We start from the raw sequence: 18,958 nt of genomic DNA, 5'->3' as shown, positions 1-18,958 counted from the left end.
GGTTCATAAAGCATAAAAAATAAAATCTACATTATTTCTTATTAGGGAGTCATCGGTGTAAAAGTTGTTCCACAAAACATAAAAGTACTGTGATAACCCCCTCCCAAAAAATGCAACATATGGATTTATCTGAATCTTTAAACTTCAGCCTTACTCTTTATGAATATCTTGCCTTTGGTAAAGAATTGACTTTCATGAATTTTCATGTCTGTGTCCCATTGCCAAACTTCAACAGAGGCACGACAGCTGCTATCAGATCCAATCAGGTGAATGAGGTATAGCACAAACTTCATCAGGAAGGCCCCGGTTTTGATCACACCTCCTCCCCTCATCTCTCCCGCCTTGTGGGGGTGAGAGGTCACCACTTAATGAGCTTCGGGCTGGAGAGTGGGGGGAATACACACAGCACATAAAAACATGAATGTACCTGTGGCTAAATTTGCCCTGTCCTGTCCTGTCCAACCTCATGTGCTACAGATGGGCATTACCTGATGCCCTGTTTTGCCCCTGTTAATCAGAAATGACCGTGCCTCCCTCCCTCACTCCTTCCATCCCTTGGGCCAGGCTGCTCCACCCAGGGAGATCCCCGAGCAGTGCTGGAACACGCTGTTATCACCACATTCACAAAGCAATTGTTGGGTAATTCCTGTTTATAGCAATGTGCTCCCTCCAGTGTGTAAGAGTGAAAAAAACAGTGTTCTCACTGTCAACCCTCCAGGAGAGTGATTACAAAGCAAGGTTCACAAGCAAACACATGCAACTTTAGCATACCTGCCAGTATAAAGATATTTATCATTAATTGATGGAATTGTTTCATTTGCTGTGCCCACTTAATCCCATTCTGGGGTTACTGGGGGATAGATATTTAAAAAGTTCAATGGTCCCACTTCCACCTGTACACTGACATGCAAAAAATAACATCATTATCTGCAGCCCAGAGTAAAGTGTAGCACACAAAGATTGGCAGCCGGCATAAAGTCACATCAAGCCTCTTGTTTAGTCTTCCTCCCCATAAAAGCACTCAACAATGTAGTAAAGTGACTTCGGGCAGTTAGCTGATGTGAGACATGGGGCCAGAGTGTCGGGCCCTGTTTCTACCACCTGCTCCAGGTAATTGATTGGTGTATAAAATGATTGAGTTTCTTTAATTAGCTAACAGACATCTCTTCTCAAAGCATGCCAAGGAGTACTAACTTCACACTGCCTCATTAATAGCCCGGGCGAACCGCACCATCAGCAATCTGTTGACATTATAACTCCTCAGACATCATAACGACACACAAATCAGTTTGATGTCTGGGTAAACTTTTCAACTCAGCAAAATGCCATTTATCTCAGACCAATTTGTGATGAGAAAATGGCGGCGTGTCACACATTTGACAACTATGCCGTACTTGTATACTCTGCAGAGCGCCTTTGTTTTGTGCACATGCACTGAAACTCACACATACACACTCAGCCCGACCAAATAAGCACATACACACGCTCACCTCCCTTTCTAGCAAAAACACACACACGCCCACACACACACACACACACACACACACACACACACACACACACACACACACACACACACACACACACGCACACACACACACGCACACACACACACGCACACACACACACACGCACACACACACACACACACACACAAGCACACACACACAAGCACAATCTATAAAAATATGCTTAGCTTGGGACTGCTCTGTTGATAATGACCTCAGCCTTGGCACCGGACTGGGCCAGACCAGACTGCCGACAGACAGGAGGCTTTTGTGTGGACTCCCTATCTCTAACTCCATGACCTTTAGGGGGGGGGAAGAAAGCAGAAATGCCTTTTTTATTTAGAAGGGGTAAGGCTCTCTCATTGTTCTGTGTTGGTACGGTTTCCCTGTGGTAAACACACAGCGGTTCCCAGGCTTGACATGTTGCTGCACACCCTCCCTCCCACCCTCCCTTCCCTCCATCCATCCCTTGGTGTTCCCACACTGCCCTGTCTGGGTCGCTGCACCATACCCCCCCCACCCCCCCACAACACACACACACACACACTCACACAGCACCATCAACACACAAACACTATGCCGTTGTCCGTAAGTGTAACATGCAATGACAGCACAACTACACACTCTCACTTTTTCACCTGCCACCTGAGTAGCATTCAAAAACTAATGCTTGCCTGGGTGCTCTTTTGCATTATGAAATTCCTGACATACATGATGGACTGAGATGGAGGAGAGCAGGGAGTGCAGTTGGACAAGAGGGAGTAGAGACGAGAGAGAAGCCCCTGGGGCAGGGCCGCTGTGTCAGGGCCTGAGAGGGGACTCACGACGAGGCCTGGTAGCTCCCTAGTTGCTTGGGACAGGGGCCATCCTTCAAGCGGGTGACAACAGTGCATAAACAAACCACTAACCTCGTCAGCTCTGTGTTTACAGCCCTGAGACCGAGTCCTGGACGACTCATTAACATCAGAGACCTTCCAAAAGAGCCATTTTCTGAGAGAGGGAGGGAGAGAGAAACGCTTCTCCCATCGTAAGAGAGGAGGAGAGTGGACGACATGTCAGACAGATGGGGGCGTTGATAGATGAGAGGGCCTAGGTCATAGTCAACCTGCCCCCGCCACCCAAAACCCACTAACACACACACACACACACACACACACACACACACACACACACACACACACACACACACACACACACACGTACCTCAGAACACAGCTAACACACCAAACAAAGGCTGCATGTGCATCTGAGAGCATATGTCTCTGCGATATGCTTCACACCTGGTTTGACAAGCATTCTGCAGCCTTCCTATCATAAGCTACTATAACAAGCAGAAATGCTGCACTGCATGTTTATAAATATGCTTCGTCACTGTTACCCCTTTGCAGACAGACCACATACTTGTGGCCATGACACTGAAGTGGAAAAATGTAACTGTTCTACAGGTACTGACAGAAACCCTTTTACACCTATTCACACAAGCTTTTGTGTCACACCACACGTGCTACTTCTTTAAGTTTAAGTGAGCATTTCACCTAAAACAAACACATAAACTCAAAAAAGTCAGGAGCAAGTCATTGAATTTTGCACTGAGGCCTTAAAAATAAATAACAAAAATCTTTTAAATAGCTTGTTATCTTGCCAGTGATGTGTAACAATTAACTGTGTTTCAAATTCAAAACAACTCATTTTGGAAACATTTGATGAAAGAAAAAAAAAAGATTATTTGGCTATATTGTTATTTCTTTGCATCAGAAAACAAATGCAAAGCAACCAAACCAAGAGAACAGAGAGGAGTAACCTCTGTCGTGGGCCTCAATGATTCCTGACCCACTCCATTACTGAGGGAGATATGGGACATTTGTATACAGGGCTTGGCACCAAGCAGAGCGCAGGCAAAGAGCTCCGCTCCGGGACAACAAGGGCTGTTTAATGGGGTCTCTATTTCACTTTCCTCGCGCCGGCCCGCTCCTTCTCACCTTTTAAATGGGCCGATCTATTAACCGTTTTAATGAGCTCCGCCAGACAAACGCGAGATGCATGGCCCATTGCACAATGTGGGGAGGACGACGCACTTCTCAGCTCCGGAGAGGAGAGGAGAGGCGCTGACAGACAGCGAAACCCCGAGGCGCGCGAGGCCTCCCTCTCTCCCTCTCTCTCCCTCAAACACACGCGCGCGCGCCCACTCACGCACGCACGCACGCACGCACGCACAGCTTCTCGCGCGCCAATCAGGGGTGTCAATTTGAAAGATAATGCATCTAAAACGTGACAGCCTATAACTCCACATTTCTGGAGACAGGCGGATCAGTGAGTGATGACTGACAAAATACTGTGGTGAATGTGAAAAATTATTATCAAATGCACAAGTCCGGGCCTTGGGACACAAACTGGATTTGAACGCTCCATAGCCACTTGTTAAGCTTCCAGATATTTTTCATGGAACTTCTCCTTTAAGTCTATATTTTCCCTAAATTAAGATTTACATGCTAGAGGTCTGTAAATCACAGTATTACTACTCTAAGTGGGTTGTGTCAGATTAATCGTTATTGAAATTATTCCTAGCAAATTATCAAAGCCCCCGAACACATTATAATCAGAAAGGTTTTTATTGAGACACAAATATGCTAAGTGGATCTTTAATTAGGCCTGCACCAAAGTTTGGATCATCAAAGCCCTCCTCCTCCATCTTTCCGGAGCCCACAATCCACCACGGGGTGCAGCCTGCACGCCTTGGCTGGACTTAGTTGGGAAGCTAAAGCGAGTTTTGTGGCGCACCGCATTACATCTGGACGTGCGGGCTAATCAGTTAGCCTCCATCAATCACTCTTACGTTTACCACCTCTCCATCACCTCCTCTATTACATCCCCCCCTTTTTTAATCACACGACTGTTCTGCAAGGAGGCCCCGAACATGCCCGTTTTAACACGACTTCTCCGGACAGGCGGGAGGCACACACTGAACGCATTTACCAGCAGAGCCCTTATGAGGGATCTGGGAATTTAAATATTCACTGTTGACACTGTGCAGACCTGGCTGAGGGCCAGAGCGGGCCCGCTCCTCCGGGGACCCAGAACACTCCCCTATTCTGACTGAAGAGGTAGAAATCTTCCTCCTCCATCTCAAGAATAATAATCTTTAAATACACGGTGAATAATAGACTACCTTCTATATTCTCTCAATGACTTTAATGGTTCGAAAATATGTAGAAAAGTTGGTGCAGTTGCTGCTTGCTCTTCTTTGTGTGCGTTCCTACACGCTAATAAAAACTCTACTCTAAAACAAAGTGTTGTGTTTCACTGTACAGAGACCTGGAGGGCCGCTGCACAGAAAAACAAGTGTTTTTCCTGTTGTTGTTGTTGCTGCTGCTGCTGCTGCTGCAGATGATGATGATTTTGACTCTGTGTGTGTGTGTGTGTGTGTGTTTGTTTCTGCACCTATTCTCTTATTTCATGCCACAATATTTTCTAAACACTCAATAGAATCACAATAAAGTAGTTGTGCATTCATACTTGATATGTTTATTAAACTTCATCACGATGTCTGTGTTATAGCTTCTACTTTTCTGTTATGTAAACTAATTAAACAGTAACTTATTTTTAACTGACCACATGAAACAACGTCTTCATAACCTGCTGCTTACTGGCGTTAACTGGCATATGTCGCAGCATATTGTTTTATTCTGTTTATTTAGCTTTATTTTTATGCAAAAATACAGGTCTACATGCCATGGGATGTAAACGCTGAACTGACTGAAACTCTATGAACTCATGAAAATCATAACCTCCTTTAACATTTCTACAAAGACTAAAATATCGCAGGCAGGGTCATTACACTGTTGCCTGTATGGGTTTGACCTCTGCATAATTTCTTGCAAAGGAAAAAAAAAACTGCAATACAATCGGATTCATGGTTTGAATTCTGCAGTCAGAACCTCAACAGTTAAAAGTCAGCCTTCAGAGTCAAAACTCAAATGAAAACACAGAAATGTTCGCACCACTCATGAAAAATATATCTACATCATGCGGACTGGAGCTTGATTGAAACAGCTTTAGAAAAACAGAATATAATTCTTGATAATTTATTGCAGCAAATCAATGGATGAATAGCCATATCAATCATCTGCTTGCATAAATTCTTCTAGTTGATTGCGTTCAAGTAATTAAATCGATTTAATGACGAGAGTGTTTCGATATTATACTTAATTTAATCAAAGCCATTGAATATTTGAAGTTATAATTTTATCCTAAATGAATTTTGCTAACAGTGAAGAAGCTGCGTCCTGACATGAAGTCGAAAGTATGTAAACCGTAACATTGGAGAATAAAAAGAATTAAAAACATCAATGTCTGAATTTGTTTTTTTCAGAATGGCGTATACTCTAACAATCAACACACATTATACATTAATAAGAGCTCGGAACGCACTACATGACTAACATACACAAACAGAGTTACAAACAAGATCCCCGTCACTCAAACATTTACCATGCCTGCCTAAATCCTCGTTTTCTCCTTTTTTCTCTCCATCAACCTGTTTTTTTCCCCAAGTTGCTCCCCGCAAACTGAAGAGACCAGCAGCACACTGCAGCAGTGTGCAGCAATAGCAATACAACTGCCGATGCACGGGACATGGGATTTTAACCTACAATACACTACATTACACTACAGCGCCCACTACATGCAACGAGCAATTCCAATACAGGAGCGGACGCCCTGCAGAAAGTTCCTCCATCGCTCCCTCAACTTTAAAGTTTACACTACTCTTGTGACAGCGTTTTTTTTTTCTTCGCGACGATGTCACCATTCTGTCGCTTCTAACGGGGTCAAAGTGACGATTATGGTTTTCTGGTGGCAACGAAATCGTAACAGAAACCATGAGTAGACGCAGTGATAACAGCGACAGTATATAGGTATATAAGATGGCATGTTTCAAAAGGAAAAAGAAAGGGATGTTGCACCTACTCGTGGCCAGTTTCCGTGCCCTGCCTTTGGACCTCATGGTGCCAGTCTCTCGGCGTGGGTTTGTTTGGATTTTTTCTTGGATCTTTTTTCCTCCTTTTTGTTTTTTCTCTGTCCTTTTTCTCTGGGTTTCTCAATCCAAACGCGCTATCTCTCCAGCATTGTCAGTCTGGACACCTTCGCACATGCGCACAGCTCGAAATCTGCCGGCAGCAAGTGCCAGAAAAAGTTTGGGACGATTTATCACTTTGATATTAACCTGATCCGGTCAAGATGGGTGAATCGCCGACATCTCCTTTCGTGTCAACTTTTCAAAGGGTCGCTGAAGGAGAAAGCGGGGCACACTGCAAAAAATGTCCCAACGATGTTGCAGCGTCAGTTTCAAGTCCTGCGTGTTCTTGTTTACTTAACGCGTGAGAAAACTTTGTAATTGAGATGCCTCCACTGCAGCTTTGACTTGTTTCATGGCTCATCTCATAACAAAAGCCATTTATCCAAAAATAAAGAAACAAAATGAGTGAAACTGCAAAAACAATATTTTACAACTTAAATCAAATGAGCTTTCCTTATGCAGCAGGCAGGCAGGCAGGCTTTTTTTTTTTGAAAGATTAAAAAAAAGTTTTTGAGTCTGAGCACTAAATGAAAAGCTTTGTCAAGATGGATATTTTTTGCAGTGCAGCCAGCACCCCGGATCTACAGAGTGCAGACGACATTAATTATAACGATCCTTATTCTCAATCCTTGCTGCGCACCTTTTCTCTTGAAATGAAGTCACATTAATCAATGTTCACTTAAATTACCAATGCTGAATATAGTCATTAAAGATTTTATATATTTTAATTGTGTTTTGACCATTACACCGAGCACTAGAAAATGAATGAAAAACTTCCCCCCCTCCCTCTCCCGCTTGGGCACCCGACTGACAGCTCTAACATGAGAGTTTTTTTTCTCTCTCTCTGTCTTTGTGCTGACAATTATTAATATGTTAAGTGCTTAGTATTAATGCCTGTTTGAGACTTCTCTGTTGCAGTGTGTAAATTCCATCACTTGGTAATTGCTGAAGGCTCGATAAAGATGTTTTTACTTGATTTAACTTGGAAGGAGAAAGGGCTCTATCAAAAGAGAGAAAGAAATGACTTCTGACTAAACCTTCATCTCAGCCGGTGAAACAATGTTTGAAACAACTTTTTTTTCCGCTCTGGATTCTAAGAAAAAAGGCCACACTCATAAATGCATGCCATCCAGGCACTAAAAGTCAATAAAATCACTGCATGTCTGCTGTTATCACATAAACATTTTATAGAGGCATATTTAGATACTGAGTCATATAGCAGCAAAATAGAGTACCAGTCAGGTACAGAACCAGCAATTCATGATTTGTTAATATTCATTTTATTGCTAAAATGTATGAAACAACAAACGGTGAAATTTTATCCACACATCAGTCCACACACTGACATCATAAAGGCGTAGCTTATACGTCCCTAAATAGTGACACCGTATAATTAAAGTAATTGGCAATTAATTAGATCCGCATGACATCATCGTGACCTTGCAGATGAACTCTTTAATGGGTTGTGAACTCGAGTTATCGATTCCAAAGTGTGTTGAAACTGATTGAAGTCGTGACATCATGCAATGTCATGAAAAAAAATCAACTATAAGGGCTGACCAAAACCAAAGCATGCCATAAGGTAATGTGGCAGAGCCAGTTTCAGCGCAGACAATTTCTCTCTCTCTCTCTCTCTCTCTCTCTCTCTGTGCACTGTGAGCAATTAGGAAACCAAGCAGGCCACAATGTATTTTTGTATGATTTCAAGGTCCTCTGAGGAAAAAGACACTTTCAGTGCAGAATTGTAAATAAAAATATTTGTATGTCTGATCTATGCACAACTGGGCAAATAACGCTCCAAAAAGTATTTCGTTCGATTTATTCACATTTTCAATCTTACATTTTTTAAAAGATGAAGTTCCACGCTCAAAAACTAAATTAAACTAAAGTTACCAAAACTGAGACATCCTTGAACCGCTATTCCTCATTTAAATGGTCGAGTTAAGAGAGGTCAATATGACACTTTATTGTGGTTGTACCTCACCCTACCTCTACTGTAATGACATAAATTGTGCTATTAAGTGAGTTGGGCCTATACTAGAGAGGGTGGCGCGCCGCGCGCACGCACAAACACGGGGGGAGAGAGAGAGAGAGAAAGAGAGAGAGAGAGAGAGAGAGAGAGAGAGAGAGAGCTTCAGGCGGCGCGCTCAATTAGCCTAAATGGAAACAGTTTTCATTCACCGCAATAACTCACTCTCCTCTTCCCTCGTCTCTTCTCCCCTCTGAAGCACTTTCTCAATACATATTTTATTATGATGCGCTGAACCCGGTGGCAGGGCGGAGCGGTGCGCGGATCCCCGCAGCCCCGTGGCTTGTAATTATTAGAAATTAATTGGGTTCGAGACCCCCACGGTTGCAAGTATAAACTAAAAGACTGCCTCACTTTTGCACTTGGCGTTAAATTCGCGAACACACACCAGTTAACAAATGAGTCTGATTCTATAGGCCTTTATGTTTAAAGCAGAGGGATCTTCAAACAGAAAGGTTTTGGTAGACTAGATTTTACTGTATTACAGTGGTAGCGGACTCAGCTGTTCAGGGGTTAAAAGAATAACATGATCTGTATTGGGGCTGTCGAGGCAGACTAAAAGTGAAAAGGGAGCCTCCGGCACAAGGAAATTACCAGCGCCCGCGTGACCTTTGAGCAAGGTAATCAATCAAGTGATCAACAGGGATATTTATCACTGCTTTGTCCAACCAAACCTGTGTCTAGGAACAAAACTGAAAAATTAGGTTATGGACATTCTGATATTCTATTAACTTGATTAGTTTAAAAATATTAAAAACACCAGAAATAAAATCATAAACATAAAAAGGTAAATTTAATTAAACCTTTCTTGTAAGGTAAATAATAATAATAATAATAATAATAATAATAATAATAATAATGATAATAATGCATATTTTCCTCTTCTTAAAATCTGGTCTAAATAAACTAAAACTGACAGGTCTAAAATTACAAGGCCTAATAGGAATCAGAAATCAGCCCTAATATCAACACTGGAGGCCCACATTTGATCTTGGCCATTACTATGCTATTCTACATATCACGGGCCTTCTGCATTTTAGATAAATGTTAGGATCATGTGTCCAGTCAAGTATTTATTTTTACTATCTATTATCACACCTATTTGTCAATTATAATATTGTAATGATTTCCCTATCATTTAAATTTTTCTGTGCGTATTGTGAGAACCTGCAACGAGCTATTTGACCCAGTGCATGCTGCCCCTGTGTGGAGAATTATCGACCCAATCAAACGCAGTAGCTTCCAATGAGCAGCTAATGCAATAAAATATCTCTCTGGTGGAGAAAATAATCCATCTTCACTGGGCAAATGATATGATTCCAGTTAAAATACATTTCACTGCAATTGTAAAAGATGAGGTAGGCTATCTCTGACAATTTGATTCCACATCCGAATTTAAGTTTTTTATTAGATGTATTTTTATGTTGTATTTTTGACAGCACACGAATCAAAAATGAGGGCGACATCAAGGGAATAGTGGATAAAAATCATATTTTAAACGCCTGGTCAATTTCAAGGCGAGGGGGTGCTAAGAAAACCGAAAGAAGACATTGCAGGCCTATATCAAAGCACATAGGTTAGATGGATTTTATATACACAAGATTTTGACCATGTATAGACCATGTATAAAAGCTTGAGATAAACTAAGAAAAATCAGGTCTCGCCCACACGTCCGATAAAATCGCCTGTTATGCAAGATGTTTTGGGAGAATTTTACGTGATGTTATAGCTATTTATTCTAGATGAATAATGCTATGAGGGCTTGTATTTCTATAATATCATATAAAAACATATTTTTAATGAAGACATAATCAATTTGACCATTTGCATTTAAACCAATGCATTTGTTTAGCATAAATATGTTCATGCAATATCAGGATGAAAATAAGATAATAAATAAAATCACTGTATTTTCCCCAAAATAGGGCCATGCGGACTGTACTAAGACGACATATTTTTCTGTTACTTGTGGGCGGTTAAATAACAAGACGCAAAGATGGCTCTAATTTACTAAATTAAAATAAAAAAATAAAAAAACATTTAAATTAATTTTACTTGCAGGTTTGGAAATTATGAAAACCATAAAGATCCTTGAACATGCAGCGCCAAGACCAAATATTGCGATATGGTTTTGCATTAGGGCTTGTGCTACTTATTGCATGAAGCAGAGTCGATGTGAAAAGACGGCAGAGCTTGTTAATAAAAATTCTTATACTCTTCCGCCATCTAGTGGATACCATCTAGTACTGTTTGACATACTGTGATGAAGTGGTTGAGTGACTGATAGATAAGTCTGTATGCAACATTCAAAGTTCAGGTCTTGCAGCCCTATCAAAATGCCATTATAATATATTAGCATATAGCCTATGTTATGCTAGCATATCTATATTTATTTATTTCTGAGATCTATATTGTAGAGGCCCATATCCTGACTTTATGAGGAATAGGAAAATTAGGTCCATCTAATTGTGGGTTTTATCATTTGAAGGCTTTGTGTGGATCAAGTGAATAGATTTAAACACAGAAGGGAACATGTGACAGATTGATGAGCTGGCCTGGCTTGTACTGAAGTAAAGTGCATTTTAACAACCGCTTGTGGACTCAGTATCCAGCATGGGAGACAGATTACGATGCGCTCCTGAGACAATTTGTGAAAGTAGTATTGATAGGGCTGGTGTTGGCCATAGACGTATCTATCTCTGAAGACTGCTTGATGAGAGGGTCCTACCCACGTACATACATACATACACACACACAAACCCAAGATATACAAACTCATCCCCATCAATTTCAACTGATGTTCCCCTCGCACCAGTATCGTCAACAGAAAGATGTGGCAAGTAATCAATAGGACAGTCGATCAAGTTTATTTATCACTGTTTCCAGTAACAGCAGACAGTGGGATCCTTGTCAGGTTCCCGGTTGCAGGGCAATTAAAAGAACATACGGATAGATGGGATGCTTAGGACACAGAGAGAAAACTGGTCAATAACCCACGACAGTGCCTGTAGCTGACTGATTACAACACAGTTCAGCTGAACTTGAAACGGACAAGATAAAAATCAATAAATTGCTCTGTACAGTATAGACACTGTCTTTATAAATTAAGAGGTTTCCCAAGTTGTAAGATAATCTTTATCATCATCCACAATTGAAGCTCTAAGAGATATCTACAGTCAATGAGGTTATAGTTGGACATTTAGCAGACCCCTTTAACCAAAGCAACTTACAAGGGACAACACTAAAGCTTTAGGTTAGTAGGAGACCTTTGTGTAAATACTAAGTACTACATCTATTCAGTAAGTGCAAGATCAGGTAAAGAAGTGCACAGAAAGCACTTAGTGCACCAAACCGCACTGTAAGTGCTAGTGAGGTGTGTTGGAGGTGGAGGAGATAGTAGAGGTAGAGATTGGTAGTTTGTCTAATTTACCTGTCCGTAGAAACATCAAGAAGTCAGCAGAAGAATCAAAGTGTCCACAGGAGGGAATGCAGCAGCGAGCATCATTTTCTCCAGAGGCCAGTGATGCTGTATTTTTGTGAATGTAGGCAGAGTAAAATAATCAATAGTCTACCAAAAACTAAACCCAACATTTGGTTGTTGTCATGTCCTGTTCTGATGCATGTTAGCACTAATAAGAAAAAATACTTCAATTATTTCATGGATTATATTGTATGGGGCTCCACACCCAAGACAAAAATCTATATAGCCATTATGCATATTGGTGCTTGGTCACAATGTCATGGCTTACACAAGACAAAACATAATTATATACAAAATCACAGCCCAGCCTATGCATATCTAGCCAAACAAAGCACACCAGAAACATACCGTATACGTATAGGGAACAGTTTCCTTCACGGCAGGACACAACGCAATTATTTCCTAACAAATCTGCAGATGTTTTTAGCTAACTTTGTAAGCTGCAACGAGATTTGTTACTCTGTTAAGTCTACACTCAGTAAAATTATCCATCTTGTTGTGATACAGCTACATACATACTTCGACAACGCCGGCACACCTGTTCAGTTCCTCCAATCATAAACAACTTTGACTGAGGTCACTGAGGCCTTGAAGTCTTTGCTAGCTTAAGGCTACCGCGCTTGACCTACATGATTTTTTTTTTTTTTTTTTTGTATACGTCATTGCTGAAATTGCGTTCATTGAGGTCCATTTCTTAATCTTTTCGTGTGTCATTTATGGTCTGTCCGGGCTTTGTGACAGTAGGTCTATGTGAAATAGCATAACGAGTTAGCTTAATTCGTAGGCTATTAGCTAGCAACCATTTCGTAACTCAAGTTAACTGGAACCACTGAAAGGGTCTGAGTGTATAATTCTTCTGCAGTTGTTTACGTTGTATAATCAAAATGCCAGCTTAGGAGGTATTGCCTAATTTCATCGTCATACTTGTGTTAGTGCAAATATATGTTGAAGTGTGTGAGCTCCTTCGTCATTAGCCAATGATGCCTAAACGCCGTTAGCGCTTTACGTGTGTTATTGTCTCAATGAATGAAATCGTGCAATTCAATTCAGCGCGCCAAAGCGTTAGCTTAATCCATTATCCATGTTGTACAATGAAAATTGAACAAGGAAGTCGAGAACCGGAAACAGAGATAGCTCGTCTTCAAAGTGCGCGTTTTGAGCAAACGGAAACAAACTGTTTAAATAATGATCATTATTCATAGCTGTTAGTTTTTTTCTGCTAGCCCACAACTGGTCGGGAATAAATTTTCCCTCTGCAGTTCATGGATTTTAGCTGCAGTTTATGAATTTTGAACGTTCCGTTATGGATTTTATGTCACTTGCAGATGGACTTCATGTTTGCTGGTTCACTCTTTCCTTTCGTATCAATGAGACAAAGCGGTAAAAATCGTTACAACTCCGGATTTCTGAGCTAAGACTCAGCCGAGTCATATGAATAACAGCATAAAAAAATAAACTGTGGAACCATCGATGTGGGATGGATGTAGGCCTATTATAAGACATATTAGGCTCAAGTAATATATCCATGGTGGGGAACAAACGAACACCTGTAAAGAGCAGGAAAGGGTGGGGAAGAAACCGAGCACCGGGGAGCAACACTATACATTCCCCTCAGGTGGTGATTGGGCAGCCATTTCAGATTTAAATATGGACGACAAACTCGTGGCTCTGGCTCTGTGTACAAGCCGTGGTTAATAAGGAATATACTCGGATCTCCTCCTCTTCATCACGCCAGTCTCCAGGAACCCTCTCAACCTGTAAGAAGAAATCAACTACCTGGTACCGCAGGTAAGTCCGACAGGTCGGAGTTTTAGACTAAACAGAGATCTATTTTGATTGGGAAGATGGCTCACTTGCATGGTAAAAGCATAGGGTAAAAACAATGAATTGAAAAGAAGTGAAACATTGATTGTTCGAGAAGAGCGCTACGCTGAATAAATTTAACTGAATTTTTGTTGTTGCTGAATCATTGAAGTGATATTTTTGTTGAATGATATCAGTGGTGAGGTAACACACTGAGTGTGAAAGAAGTGCTTTTGTCAACATCTGCGTACAGATATAGAGCAGAAAACCCAGTGCTCAAAGGTCCCACACAGTGTGACATTGAAGCTAAATTAGAATCAATGAGGAAAGTACAAGCAGAGGGCAGGTGCCTTCATCGGTAGAAGGCAAAAAAAGCACTTGCCCTCTAATTGGAGTCTGTTTTGTGATTGGTCTGTCATTGTCGAGTTAGATTTAGGTGTAAAAAATTATACTTGTAACTTCAATGTCACACACTGTGTCGGAACTTTGAGCACAACGTTTTACACAAAGCACTTTGTCTTTCACAGTGTCTGCGTGTTACCTCACCACTGGTCATTTATTCTATAACTCTTGTTTTTCTTATAAATGCAAAACTCGTTCACAGTATTTTATGGTCGTTGAGAGTAATTTGCAACACATTACAACAGAACTGTATTGTAAACTAGAGTGAAATCCATCAGCATATTGTGGTTGTTTTTACAGTTGTATAGCTTCGGTCAGTAAAGTGATACATCAGAGTTCTGCTGTAATGTGTTGCAAATTACTGTCAATGAAACACTGCGAACAAGTTTTGCATTTATAAAAAGAAAAACAGGCTTTGTGAATAAGACGAACAAATGACCAGTGGTGAGGTAACACACAGACAGTGTTTTGTGTAAAACTCCGTGGTCAAAGTTCCCACACAGTATGTGACACCTGAATTTAACTGGACAATGACAGTCCAATCACAAGGCAGAATCCAATCAGCAGGCAGGTGGTTCTGTTGCCTTCATATCCACAGCATATCCTGAAAGGTGTAGTAGATTTTCAAGCCTACGCTGTTGTCCATCTTGAAAATCTACTAAAATAAAAGCAGTATGTAATTTGTGTAATTGCATTTTCACACAGATCATAGTTTAATATTTAAAATGAGTTAAAATGATATTCTGTTTGTTACATTTATTTTTGTAAGTCATCATCATCATCATCATCATCACTAATGCATCAGAAAACAACATGGATGTGAATATTACTTAAAAAAAATGTATATGTGGTTTGAATACTATGGTTAAAATACTTGTTTGGAAACTTGCTGTCTTTGATTTGTTGTTAAGCACCTTTTTGTGATATAGTGATGACTCAGAAGACTACTCAGTAACAACTCTGTTTAACACTTCACCGACCAAAGCTCTACAAACTGTAAACTACCATTTAAACCACAACCAAGTAATGTAAGGTTAAATATAACCTGTTTATGCTGAGAAATGTGGTGTCAACATATGTATGTTAGTTTAGCAGCAGATCTTTTTAAAAGCTGTTGTTAGCTGTAGCTACTGATAAGTACATTTTATACTAGTAAATTTTCATACTTTTCTACTTGTAGTATATGCTAAATGAGGTTTAAATGAATGATTGATAAATTTTTTATGTCCTTACATTTCTTCAAAACCATAACATAGTCAAAAGAAGAGCTCCTTAAAATGTCTTTGTTCACCTTGGAACCGAAAGTCATTTTATTTTAATACGATTATCATTGTGTTTTCAATGGGATGCCAGAATCCAACTTAGGCTGGTACTGCACCTCATGGTCTCCCACAACCAGCAAGAAATGGTAAGTCATGCGCATGACTCCAACCCATACATATATAGGCTCAAATTAGGGTCAAAATGATTTTGAGCTTGTAAAGTGATGTTCACAAATGATTCCAATGTTTGTAGTTGTAAATCAACCTTTGTAAACCTGTAAAATAAATCTGCATGCGAAATTCAAGTTTGTGCACATGAAAAAATTGTGCTTGTGGCAAAGAGATTTGTATTTGTCTGAATCAAAACTGAACAAATGATCAGTGTTTAAGTTAAACTGAGACACTGAAAAAGAGGAAATGGTTTTGTTAACATCTGTCCTGATACAGAGCAGAAAACTGTAAAACTCTTGTCAAAAGTTACCACAGTATGTGACACTGAAGTTACAAGGATCAAAATTCATACTTGTCACTAATACAGACATCCACAAAAGCATTTCTTTCCCTGTGTCTTTGTTTAAGTGGGCGCATGGTTAGCCACCTCCCCAGCTGCAGCTTGCTGGCTGGGTGCATGGCCCACTGGGGGCAAGCTAGCCGCTTCCCTTGGCAGCTAGCTTGCGCATTAGCATAAGCGTTAAGAAGGCAAGTAAAGTTTATCAGAGTTTATTATGTTGTTACAGCTGCTTTTACAACACAGCTGTGTGTGTATTAAATTCACACACAAATATTAACATTTGAAACTTTTTCTGTCCAGGTGAAAAAAGAATCTCGCTGGTGCTGCTTCTGACACGGCTGCCTGGCTTACCAATGTTGGTATCGAGTACGGGCCAGGTGTTTATCAGCGTCCTCACCTGCTCCAAGGGCTCTGAGGGCCTTTCCAGGATGGTGGCTGGATTGATGAGGCCGCATCTTTAAGGTGGACCCTGGAGGTGCCTAGCGGTCCCAGCTGTATGGGAAGCACAGGATGTTTGGCCTGACTGACTCTGAGGTGATCCAGCGGATCTCGTAGGAGGAGTGGCGGCTCCACTGTCAGAGGAGGATACATGGGGCAGAGGAGATGGCCCTCCTTGTCTGGATCACCATGTCACCCTGGACGTCCCGTTGCTGGATTCTCTCCGCATCCAGCAAACTGGCCCAGTGCCAGCCGCCTGTTGGAGGCCATTTGCAACCAGCTCTGCTGTCTTCACCCAGTGGCTACGTGGTCCAGAGGGACCATGAGGACTTGGTGGTCCCCCCTGAGGGAAATCTGTCTCTTAAGCTTCTAAATGCTCCACTACGTTCACCAACTCTCTGACTGTCTGTCTGCTGCTTGCTTCTGAGGACATAGTAGACAGTGGCTTTTTACAGCTATTTCTCTGAAAACAGATGCTACAGCTGAAAAAGTATATATATTCTATTATATTGTGTTGTACTCTATTATTGTTCCAAAATCTCAAGCTGACATGTCAAACTGGGTGGGTGGAGATTGCATAGGGGAGTTTAAAAAAGCACTGGGTGTGTACAATTGAAATCCATCTGTTAGAGACCATGCTCCCACACCAGTAAGATGCTGGAAACTAATATCCTTTTTTTGATATTATTCATTGTTAATTTCTTTCAAATTGTGTTTACCTTCAATTAATTTTAATTAACAATGCTAGTAAGGCAAATTGTTTTAATTTAGAACCAGAAGTAGATAAGTTGTATCCTGTATTTAAATATGTCCTTTGTCAACAGGATAGGCAGGACCCTGGTGAATGTTTCAGAGAGATTTGTTTTTTCCTTTGGATGCATTAAGAATGTAAGATGTTTTAGTTACCCTTTCTTTATTATTTTTGTGGTATGCAAGGTATTTACTTTTGTTTGTTGTACAGAAGAAATCATCCACCCATTGTCCTACCGTCAGTTCTTTGCTGAATTTCCTGAACAAAATAAATGGTTAAACAGCTCTTGGATCCATGTGTTTAATGTGCACACTAGTCAGAGGCTCTATGGTCCAGTTATGTTAAAGAGCAGTCTCTTTACCGTCTTTTTACAATCACCAGAGTTCTGCTTATCCTGTTAACAAAGAACATATTTAAATGCAGGATACCTTTACTTCTGGTTCTAAATTAAAACAATTTGCCGTACTAACAATTTTCAGGTCAAATAAACCTATAAATTCATCAGTTAATATCCTGCTGATTGGGCCTACCACGACAATGTGGCAGCTAGTTCCCGTAGTGTAGTGGTTATCACGTTCGCCTAACACGCGAAAGGTCCTCGGTTCGAAACCGGGCGGGAACAACTAATACCTTCCTTTCTTTCTTTCTTTCTTTTTCGGTTGAAAAGGTTCAAATGTCGTCATACTGACGCCGCAGTTATCGCTTGCCACCTTTGTAAAAGTATGGTCGTTTTTTCTCCGTGATTGCCTATGTTTGTTCATGGCAATATCAGCTAGCTCTGTTTCATTAGATTTGAGGAAGGAAATTCAGAGTATGATCACAAAAATACCAAGCAAACTGTAATACATGTGTCGACCGAAATTATGTTGACTGCAGCAGATTCCAATGGCAGGAACTAACATTGCGCACTTCTACGAAACCTCCACAAGGTGGCTGTATCGAGCTAGCTGATAATCACATGTTCCTCAATTTAAGGGAATGGTGATGTTGATTTATCATTTGCCAAAATAACCACCCGGACATCCTTTTTATTTTATATTATCTCATCTATTCACTGACAATCATGGAAACTGGTCAAATTGTCTTATCAAATACACAATGTGCCAGAAGTTAGGTGAACATATATGGAAGCCCTGTGTTTATGTTAAATGATGTTTTGACCTGTCATTAAGTTCCGCAGTGGGCATTGGTGACAGTTAGTGATAGTGATTAGGTCTTCCATTGTTTTAGTTTTTTATTTTTTTATTTTACAAGTCGCATTAATACAAATTCAGTAGATCTAACATACCATCTGATTATACACATTTATGCCATCCGTCATGCGTGACATGACACAATATGACAGATGGGGATGTGAGAACTTAAGAGGATAAAATTAATGAGCAGGCTTTGGCTTTCTTTTCTAAACGGGTTAAGCAGGAAAGAGGCATGAATTAGCTATTGCCATAGCACATGAGAATCAGTTTGCGGTTATTTTTTTGTTTTTTTCCCGACATGTCTGACTGCCTCACAGAAAATGGCATTTGGGACATTTTATGTGACCATTACCAACATAACATATGTGAATAGGAGCACAAAATTTGTTATTTTTGGCGTTGGAAGTTTGGCTTTTTATGTCACCCCACTTACTTATCATATTGTGTTTTTGAATAAGACACAGCCAAGGCTAACAGGGCAGATGCTTTGCAACAAAAACAGT

At 40.6% G+C, this 18,958-nt stretch overlaps 1 non-coding gene across 1 annotated transcript; it reads left to right on the top strand.

Moving 5' to 3' along the window:
* The first annotated feature begins 17,808 nt into the window (after positions 1 to 17,808).
* trnav-aac lies at positions 17,809 to 17,881 on the top strand. The gene has a single exon. It is a non-coding gene; the product is annotated as a tRNA-Val (tRNA).
* Positions 17,882 to 18,958: the final 1,077 nt, after the last annotated feature.

Source organism: Seriola dumerili, unplaced genomic scaffold, assembly GCF_002260705.1.
Source record: "Seriola dumerili isolate Sdu_G_001 unplaced genomic scaffold, Sdu_1.0 BDQW01000122.1, whole genome shotgun sequence".
Taxonomy (NCBI): domain Eukaryota; kingdom Metazoa; phylum Chordata; class Actinopteri; order Carangiformes; family Carangidae; genus Seriola; species Seriola dumerili.
The sequence above is the reverse complement of the archived record's forward strand: the minus strand, read 5'-3'. Positions and strand labels throughout refer to the sequence as shown.